Below are 10,954 nucleotides of genomic sequence, written 5' to 3'. Positions count from 1 at the left end.
CTGCAACACACCAAACGCTGTTAGGCTTATAACTGAAATATGCAGTTTACTTGTCAGATCTGCTTTGAACTGCCAGCACTCACAGCAGTATTTTTGCCTACCTCATCGTTTGACATGGTGATAAAGGCCAGACTTGTCAGCTTGATCGTGATATAGAAAAAAGGTTCAGACTTCTTCGTTATCAGCACTGGCACAGAACAGGACTGGGCACTAATGCAACGATCAGCTGACAAAATACAAACACCGTGTGTTGACGGCAGAGTTATACCTGAGAGACGCGGCGACACTCATGCAATGCGCAATTTGAGAACTGTTGTCGTAGCAGACGACGCTACGGTACTGTTGGCAGCAACTACAGGCTCTGAAATTTGCTTTGGGAAAAAGTAGGCCCCCCTTGTCTCTCATTCTGTTGTGAGAGTGGTTGAGGGCCCACTTTTCCGCCATGTTGAAATTTTTTGTGCCATCGCTGTGCGTGTGTATGGTCTTTTTTTTTCTTTTTTTTTTTTATTTATTTTTGTCCTTATTAATTTGGGAGTTCTGAGAAATGTCGTGGCGTAGGTGGTTTCTGTGTATTATTCTTGTGTGTGTTTTGTTGCTATTAATTTTAACGTCTTCATTTCCCAATGTGTCCAGCACTAAGTAAGGTCCTGAACACTGATCGTTAAATTTATGACCTTTAGGGCCCTGTAGGAGTCATACGTTGTCTCCTTTTTTAATTATTTTAGATTTGAATTTTTTATCGTATATCTTTTCTGCTCTGGCTTTAGCCATAACAAATTTTCTTGAGCGATCTCATGTAGAGTGTTTAGTTAAATGACTCCTATTTTTTCAAAAACTAATTTGTAAGATGTGTGCAGTTAGCTTTCGTGTTTGTTGTTCTCTTGTAATAAATATTTTTAAGTATTCAGCAAGGATGTGATAGGTTCTTTCAAGGGAACTGTTTGATTGGAGGTGGACCACTGTTGTTTAAAACTGCTTGATTTTACATTGACCAGCTACGATCTTCATCAATTAACCCAGGAAGTAAGTGCCTTGATTCTTTTGTATGACTGTTGGAGCTTCGTAAAAAATTAAACGTCTTCACAAAAGCGTCTGCTATTGATATAGTAGTTGGATCTTGTAATGGCACTGCTATAGCATATTTTGAGTATAAGCTCAGCATCGTTAGAATATACTTATTGTTTTTCTAAGTTGCTAGTAACGGATTCTTTTTGTCTAGAGCAAGTTTAGCAAAAGGTTTGGTAGGTGTGTCGGTGATAGTTAGTTTTTGTTCAGTTTTTACACTTACTAATTTTGTTAGTTAGCATGCGAGTCTTTTTAAGATGCTTCTTTTTAAAATCCGTAAATATTTGTGTTATAGTTTTTTATAAGCTTTAATAAAAACTTTGAGCCTTCCTATAGCAGAGTTATGCATTTCCTCAATAATGTTATATCTTCTTTGTGTTGGTGGATGTTGTATTATTCCTAGATAAATTTTTATTTTGGCTCATGTAATGCGTTTTTGTAGCATCTGCAATATTTTTTGGAACTTGATATTTACCAACTTAGCAGTTCTAGCGATGCTGATGGTCAACATATTTTTTTTTATGAATATTTCATTTAAGTTCTTAAGTGACTTATTTAACACGTTTGTAATGCTTTCTTTGTCTTGACCTATTCTGGGTTAACCTATGTGAAAATTGGTGTCATGTTCAATTAATTAAGGTGTGCTGATTGTCAGTTTTTCCAAGTGGGGTAGTTTGTTTACTCTACGGATTTCTTGCGATCTGCGATCTAATGGTTGGCTGCGGTTGTCAGTGAAGTAAACAATTGTCTTTTTTGATATCAATCTCTTCTCTTGAAAAAATAGTTTTATTTTTTTTGCGTAATTTAGGTAGGTAGCCATGATAATTATAACTTTTCTGTGTATTAGTTTCTTTGTTTTCTCCAAGAGTAAATTCTTTGCATAAGGGGAGGGTACATACAAAATTTTCTTCGCCATTATGAGGGTCTCGATGCTGACCTTTATTAGCTTTGTGCTGGGTGCTTGGCGAGTTTCCTTCGGCTTGCCTTACTTCTATGGAAGAGACCACCTGCTCTTGCTCAAAAATAGTTAAGCTAGGTGCATGGTCTTAATTGTTATCGTTGTCAAGCTCTCGTTTTTTGGGAGCTCACACTGATTGGACTTCCTTGTAGAGGATCCTGATATTTTCACCTGCCCTTTGGTGTATCGTTATACCGTGTTGCTAGGTTTCTTCTAATACGATATTTGGCAGCTATTGCAGCTCTTCTTTTGTGCAGGTGAGTGAAATTATGTAAGCGTCGATTGGGTTTCTGGATAATGCGTCTGCGTTAACGTTCTGGAAACATGGTTTGTATATTATATCAAATTAAAAATCAGCGAGTTTAAGTCACCAGCGTGTGACCTGGGAGCATTTGTCTCTTATCAAATTTAGCCAGTCAAGGGATCAACGAATGGTCACTAATATGAATTTCTTTTCGTGCAGGTTTACTCTAAATTTCTCTATGCAATATATAAGAGCTTAGGCTTCTTTAGAGAACGTGCAGTAGTTGCTTTTACTTTTGGATAAGGCGCGGAATATAAAAGTGATGGGCTTATCTTTTTCAATTTTTCCTTGTTAGAGCATGCCTCTTATAGCATAGCCTGAATTATCAGTTGTAAGTACAAACGCTTTTCTTAAGTTAGAGTTGATTAAAATCAGAGGAAAGCATTTTGATTTCTTACAATTCCAAATACTGTTTGAGTTTCTTTCTTTTATGAAAACTCTTGATTTTTCCTTAATAGCATACTTAAGGGTTTTGCTTTTTTGGCAAAGTTTGCTTTGATTCAACGGTAGTATTCTACTAATATTTATTATTCTCGAACGTTTTTTTGATTTTTTGGTCGAGAAAATTCTTTAACTGCCTCTATCTTTTTTTGCTTGGGTTTCAGTCTTTTTTTACTAACTAAGTCACCAAGAAAATTTATTTCTTGTTTGAAAATTTACATTACTCCGGCTGTAAGACTATGCTTCCTCCTCTTAGTTGCTTTAAAAACTGAATGATAATTCTAGAGTGCTTATCAAATTTTTGAAAGTAAATGCAAACATTGTCGAAGAAAGAAAAAGCTCCTTAATGTTGAAAATTAAGGAAGTTATGAGTGCTGAAAACATTGTCGCACTTATTTTTAATCCAAAAGGGAATCTTTTAAAATGAAAAAATCCTTTATTACACATGAAGAAAGTCTTGTGTCTGATATCTTTTCTTATTTTTATTTGGTGATAACCAGTAGTCGAATCAAAGACTGTAAAATATTAGGACGCGCCTATTTCATCTCAAATATCCTCTATGTTGGGTGTGGGATAATTGTAGTCGGGTATCATGTCATTGAGTGTTTCTAAATCTATTATAACTCTGTATCTTTTTTTTCCGCAGAGTTCCAGCTTTTTTGGCACGTAGAAAACACTGCGTGAGGGCTCATAGAGGGCTCAATGACTTAGTTCTCAAGTATTTCTCAGACTTTCCCGTTTATTTCTTTACATAAGACGGGAGAGTCTACTATCATGTTTTTTATGGTTGTAAGCTTACTGTGCTTGATATGCTCGAGACGTAATAAATTTAGAATTTTTTGCTCACGTGGTGTTACACTAGACTTTTATGATGTTATTAAGATTTTCTATACTTTAAATGCTTAAAGCATATTTTTGTTTTATTAGTAATTCAAGGTTGTTGATGCAATTGGTGGTACGTGTGATTTCCTGAGGGTTTTGTTTTTTTAAATATGTGTCTACCTATTTTTAAAATATTCGCAGCCCTTCTTGGTATTTAGTGCTGAGATATTATTGAGGTAGGTTTGAATATTACTTGGGGTCATAGCCTTTATTTTCGTATATAAGTGATTCTTCTAAGCTTTTGAGTCTTTCCAGGAGTTTGTCTTTCATGTCAATTTCGTTCGTATCACGATGTTGTGCGTATAAATTGTCGTAATGATTTTTAACCTCCGTGCTTTTGCAATTATCGGCAGTTTCGCAATATTTTCTAATGGGGTCAGAACTTTTTTTGATTTTCAAATATGAGAATATGAAAACTTAATTGTTGTCGAGTTTGAAGTTTTCAATTTTTGTGTCGTGGTTGTTTGTAATCTGATTTTTGGATGTTGGATTTTGGAGTTTATTACAGAAGTTTTTGTTTCTCGATTTCAAACTTTGGCGTTTGTAGAATAAATTTTCTATTCATGATTTCGTATTTCAACTTATAAGGTATCGTGTTTTATTTCATGATTTCAAATGACGGCTTTTAGAATTTCGTTTTTTATTTCAAGATTTTAGATTTTGGTTTTTAAAATGGTGTTTTTGAATTTTATAATTTCGGGTCTCAAAGATTTTTGATAATTCAGAATTTTTTGTTTCTTGATTACTAGTGAGTTCGGATTGTACAGTTTTTAATGCTTCTGAGGAAGAGTGTTCTGTTTATTTAACGCGTGACGAAGTTGTATGGAAAATTTGTGCGTGTGATGAAATATTTACTCTGTTTTTTAAAAATGCTTTGTGTTTTTTATTCTGATTTCGATAGGTATGACGTAATTTCTTATTTTGAAGTAATTTTCATAGTACTTTATTTGTACTTTATACATACAAAATATCTCTGTTTCTATTAAGTCGTATGTTTCTTCATAGGATGATATCTGGTTTCTTAATAGGTATGTTTCTTGATAGTATGTATTCATGGAAGCTTAGAATGATGTACCCTTGGGTCCTAATTTCTCCGTTCGTTATGCCTTTTAGGTGCAGAATGGTATCTTTAAAAATCGTTACGTTAGGTGGAATGACAGATTCTTTAATGATTGATGCTTCCACATCGGTGCCGTATCGAGAATGAACGTCAAGGGTTGAATGATTTTACTGAATTTTGTTGTTACTGCAGGTGTTTGGGTCTTGATATTTAGTAAGATAGTTTTGTTAACTACTATTTATTTTGGGAAGACCTTAGTGTAACATTGCTGGTTTCTCCCAAGCTTCTTCTCTGGAAGAAGCCTGAGTCGTTTCCCAATGCCGCTCGCTTAGTTTTATCATTAAAAGCCTTTTTTTACATTCGCGTTTCCAGTGACCTTACTTTTTGCAACAATTTCACGTTTTATGATTGCTTTGATCATCATTAATTAAGTTTGAAGTTTGTTGCTGCGTGTATTGGTTTGGTGCATAACTGTTGTATTGATATGTAGGTGCAAAATTATTATGTGATGGTTGACTCCAAGACACGCCCTTTTTTGGGCACTGAGTTTATGACGGTATAGAGGAGTGACTAGGGTGACGTTCGGTGGTAGATAATGGAGCATTGTACAAGGGCGTGGCTTGGTAAGTGTAGGCTTTGCTAGTAGTGAAGCGATACCAGCAATTGCCTCATTGCTCTCGTCTTTCACAATGTTGTGGCATTTGTCTGGATTTTGGATTAAGCTTACTCATGCACCTTGACTTTGTCTATAAGTTGTGATTTTTACCGTTTCTTGAATATGTTCAGGTTCTTAGCACGCAAAGACTCATTGAATTTTTATAGCTTCAGTTGTGGCAGTTTCAAGATTGTTCGCGTGTCCCATACGTGCTTTTGTTATCCAGTGTTGGCTTCTAATGAAGTATTTAACTTTATCCTGTTATAGTTGTGTATAGAACTTCTGACGTGCTCGTTCGTCACGAAAAATTGCTTCAATTATTTCTCGAGAGTTTCCTTAAGTCTATTAGAAAAGGAGATAACGCCCTCTCCTTTTTTTTTGTTCTAACGCCAATAGTTCGCCCATTATTTGATGCCATGTTTTTGCGGATCCGGAAAATGTTAGTAAAAAATATTCCTACTTCTTTGATTGTGCCAAAAATCTTATTTTTGGTGGAGAGTTATGCTTGTCCCAAAAGTATCATTTTAATATATTTTTTAAAACGGGGTTCATTTATTTTTTAAATTACGTGGCATACTTCTCTGCAGCCGTCTTAAAAGTTTAAGAGTGGGATATTTGACCCGTTATATATAGGTATTATTTCGATTGCGTCTTTTATAGAAAGATTACGAGTAGATGCCAGAGTTAAATTATTCATGTTATACAAGCTATTAATAGTTTGAAAAGAGGTGCTTGATGTAGGCTTTCTAAAATAACTAGAATGGTAATAGTAAGTAAAATTAGTGAAGTTATGACTCGTAGATGTTTCGGTAATTTCTGGGAATATGTCGGTGCTTAGAAATGATTTTGTTTTCAGTTAATTCGGTTGTGTTATTGTCTAGTAAAAGTCAAGATTCATAATTTGCTCTATTAGGGTTTGTGAGCTGTGATTCTCTCATGTATGCATTAAGTGGGGTGTTTGGTTCTAATTTTGAAAAATCTTCAGTCATTTCTGTCATTCGTTAACAATTTACGAATTTCTTGGTTGAAGTCAGTGATGGCTTCTTTTTTCCGAATGGTTGTTATTGTTCCTGAGAAAGTTATGTTTTGATTACTTAAATCATTGCTTACGCAAATCTCTTAAGATATCAATTATTAATTTGCCTTGTCAAACACTTGTGCCGATTTCCGTGTGATTTATACCGTTGAGTTCTTATTACATTTGTAAATAAGTTAAGCAATCTACTGAAGTCGATTGTCTTTTTGCTGTAATAGTGAGATTAAATTTAATAATGTGAATTAGTAGAATTTTGAGTTTATTAGCGTTGCGGTTATCCAGTGTAAATATGTAAATGATAGTGGATTTCTACGACATGCCCCCAACTGTTACGTCATGGCTCTTCGACGTAACCATAGTGCGAGAGTATTAGAATGCAGCGTGCAGCGCGTGGACAGCAATTACGTGTGTCTTCAGCAGTGTTTGCAAGGTAATTGTAATATTTAAAGTAATTTACAGTAATTTGAAGTAATTTGAAAGCTCTCTTGCGTTCGCGAGTTAAGTGAATAACGCGTTCAGCCGGTAATAATATATTACAAAAAATAAGAATCTTAATTTAATAATTAACAAAACTTGGTTTATTAGTTAACAAATGTTATAACTATAATTTAGACCGTCAGATGAAACGTTTAATAATACAACTGGATTTTTTAAGTACCAGCTACTTGCTTGTTGGTTGGTAGGTTTTTTAGAAAAGAGGATGAGCGTGCAGGGCGCAGTTTAATTAATTCAAACCCTAAATCAGATCGATAATCGAGGGCAGGACTGGTAGTGAGTCAAGGAGTGAAGGTAAATTTAATTAACATATTCTTGGAAAAAAGGTGCAGCTGTCGACATAAGCCAGATGTTGAATTTGGCGGGGAATGGCTGACCAGCACGCGATCCACCGAGCATGCGTTGATATCGATTAGTGGGTGTGGCTGCTAGGTGACGAGCACCATATGGTGTTTGTTATGAACTGTGGGTAGACGTCACTTGACGTGTTAGTATTTAATAATCAAATCAAAGTCTGTGGTTAAAAAGTGAGCAGGTTTAAATACCATTAGTCGACAAAACGATAAGAACGATTTTGAAGAAACGTTATTTAATTTGTTTATCAATGCAATGTATGGGAAAACCATGGAGAATGAGCGCAAATGTGTTTATGTAAAGCTTAGAAGTAAATGGAAAGGTTATTACGATGCTAATTCCTCAGCAAAATTTTTATAGCTGCCATAATTTTAACAACGGACTCGTAGCCATATAGTTAAACGTAGGAAAATTTTTTATTAGAAAGCCAACATACGTAGGTCTTAGTGTTTTAGATTTATGTAAGTTTTTACTTAACTAATACGATGAGTCTATTAATTTTACTATGATTTTATGCAAAGTCATTTCGGAGATAGGAGCAAACTTTTTTCTGCGGATACAGATAGTCCTATATACGAAGTGACTAATTTTAATATATATATATACAGTGTAATGCATAAAAATATTTGAGAATTTGATACATGGGATTATGAGACTAGGAATGAGTAGAATTAGAACATGCTTTGAGATAATAAAAAAATAATAGAAATTATAAAAGATAAATGTAATGGAAAAATTATGCTTAAATTAGTGGGACTTCACAGTAAAATGTAAAGTATAAAAATACACGACCAAAAACCTCTGAAGAAAGTGAAAGGTGTCAAGAGCTTAGTAGTGAAAGCAACATTAACTTTCGATGATCACATTATATGTTTACGAGAAATAACTAGCATATCTCGGGAACAATAAAATCTTATACCTCGCTGATATAAAATTTTTACTGAAAAAGAAATAAAAATCTCACTTGTAATGAGTGCACATGATAACAAACGGTTTATTCGTTCAAACAAAATGTATACTATTTCTTGGGGTTGATTTTATATAGATACAATTAGAAAGAATTAGGCAGGTAGTACTGAGCAAACACTTATACAATTGGAGAGAGAAATGAGGCCATCTGTGGATGTAAGGACTAGCAGCCAGCTAGTAAGTGAGCATATGAAAAAGTGAAAGATCAAATAAATAAGACAACGAAAAAACTTTTTTGAGGTTTGTACGCTGATTTGTATTTTCAACAATATGTTTATCACGTAGGTGCGCTGTTTATAATTCTGATAACATTTAAACTTTTTTAACTTCTGTAATTATACACGAAAAAAAATATGCATACTTAACAAGTGTTAAATATTCTTAACTAATATAACCTTGTTTAATTATTATTTGAACTTATGCGAGTTATAATGTTTTATTTTATTTTTTATTTTGTAACAGATGAATTTAAATACTATAAACCAAGTTGCCCGATGCGGCTTTCTACCCACTAAAAAACTATATCAAATTAAACAGGGCCAAGCATACATGGTAACCAAGCTGAAGAAAGAGAATACTAGGTTTGGACAAAAAATAAATGCTAAGTTGAGAGATGCATTCGAAATCTTTCTTCCAAGTTAAGTATCTACAGCAATTTAAGCTTGTATTAAATTTTTTAAGGAACTGCTGGAAGCAGTTAATAAGTATAAGCTATTCGTATTGCAGGATGGAAGAAATGAGCAATTATCATGTGCGTAATTTTTGTAAAAAAAAAAGAATAATAATAAGTGGTTTTGATTGAATTATAGTATTTTTTAATATATTAACTAATATTACCTTATACTTATTTATCAAATCAACAAGTTAAGAGGCTCAATTACAAAAATACAGAATAAGATGGTAGTTGACTGGTGCAACTTACTATTGATAATATTAATTGTGTAAAAGAGGAGTATTTTAAAGCTGAACTTGAAAGTAGTATGGTATCAGATTCTGGGAGGTATTATATAGTATAGAAAAAAGTAGTATTTTTAAAAAGTGCTTATTGTAATACATTTGAAATTATTTTTTAATAAAACAAACAAATATTTCACATTAATACAAGTAAATATTATATCGATTTACATACACACTTATGCACTACAAGTATATTTAAAAAAAAAGAAACTTTTCACTAAAGAGATATTTGTATAATGTGTTCGTACGAATTCAGGTGATATGGACAGTAACAAAGCCCAACCATTTTCTAAGAATTTGATTTTTACGTCTTCAAAAAATCTTTTCTACAAGGTATGTATTGAGATACTTTGTTTTCTGCAGTTCTTGATCACAAGGTAGAACGTTTTTGATTTGTTGCTGATATTCGCGTAATTGAAAATACTTCTGTTGACCAATGTGGTGTCAACACTTTTTCGAATGCTTGTTTAGTTGAGTTTACTTGTACTCTATCACTGACTTTAAATCTAGGCTTAGACTTACTGCTATTTTCTAGAATTATTTTAAACTTTCTCATGACTTTAACTTGATGTTCAGCAGCAACATCTTTTGGTTTTAAATTAATTATTTGATATTTTCTAGTATTATGAGATTTATTAAACGTTTGTTATAAATCTATTCATTGATAGTTGCCATCCAAACTAAATTCTCTCTACATTAAATTTTTTAACGTTTAATAAAATTGCTTGCTTGTAGAAGCTTTGAGATTGCTATAAGTTAAGTATAAATTTGTTTTATATTTTTGCATTAGATTTTAAAAGTTCGCATTGTAAAATACTTTGACACGATTAGTTTGCATCTTTATTGGTATTCATCTTTTCTTTTAATATAAAATATATAATAATACATCATGAAAATTGTTGAGAAACTTCATAAGACAGCAAGACGTAATTATCCTGGCCGAAAATTCAACATTCATGGTTTTGATCAGACTTGGCAGGCATACTTTATAGAGATGCAGCCATACGCCCGTAAAAACACAGGGTATTAATAGATGCTTACTGTAATTGATGTTTTCTCTAAGTACGCATGAGCCGTACCTAATAAGAAAGAAACTGGCAAAAACATTACTTTGGCAATTTTCTCCATGTATTCAATGTCTAGGTTTACGCTACACAAATCAGCTCAAACAAATGAAAATTTTTTTGAAATTAAACTTCTATTGGTGCGCCTTACGCAGTGAATCAATTATTTCAGATAGGTGACCTTAAGAAAAAGTGTAACGGAAGAGGATTTTGCTTTGGTTTTCCCCCTTTGCCCTGCCCCTCTTAACGTACTTCCGGTTCTTAGTACTATACCATGCAACGTTATAGCACCACACCACACATTATCATCCCACCACACCAGACCACACATTTCAAATTTTTCTTATGTTTGTTTTTAACCAAGTTCTACAAAAAAAAAAAAAAAAAAAAAAATATTTTTCGAAAAGATTCGAACCCCCGTCCTCTTGCTCACTGGGCAAGCTCCTTACTTACTCTGCTATAAGCAGGCCAGACAAAATAAAACTGATTACTTGACTTTATCTTACAGCTCGTGACATATTTATTATATGAATACTTATTAACTTTTAGTTTAACTATACATTTAATGAATAAATAATTTATTTTACAAAATACATATTTTGGCACCCGTTTTTTTCAAAAATTTGGAAATTAGTATATACTAGTAGAAGTAGGTAAGCCATGGCGGTTCTGGCAGTCAAGTAAAGGGTTAAAGTTTTATAACTATTTTTACTT

The sequence above is a fragment of the Copidosoma floridanum genome, unplaced genomic scaffold (genome assembly GCF_036245765.1).
Source record: "Copidosoma floridanum isolate Cflo_tuat_1 unplaced genomic scaffold, Cflo_Japanese_pri ptg000022l, whole genome shotgun sequence".
Classification (NCBI taxonomy): Eukaryota; Metazoa; Arthropoda; class Insecta; order Hymenoptera; family Encyrtidae; genus Copidosoma; species Copidosoma floridanum.
The sequence above is the reverse complement of the archived record's forward strand: the minus strand, read 5'-3'. Positions refer to the sequence as shown.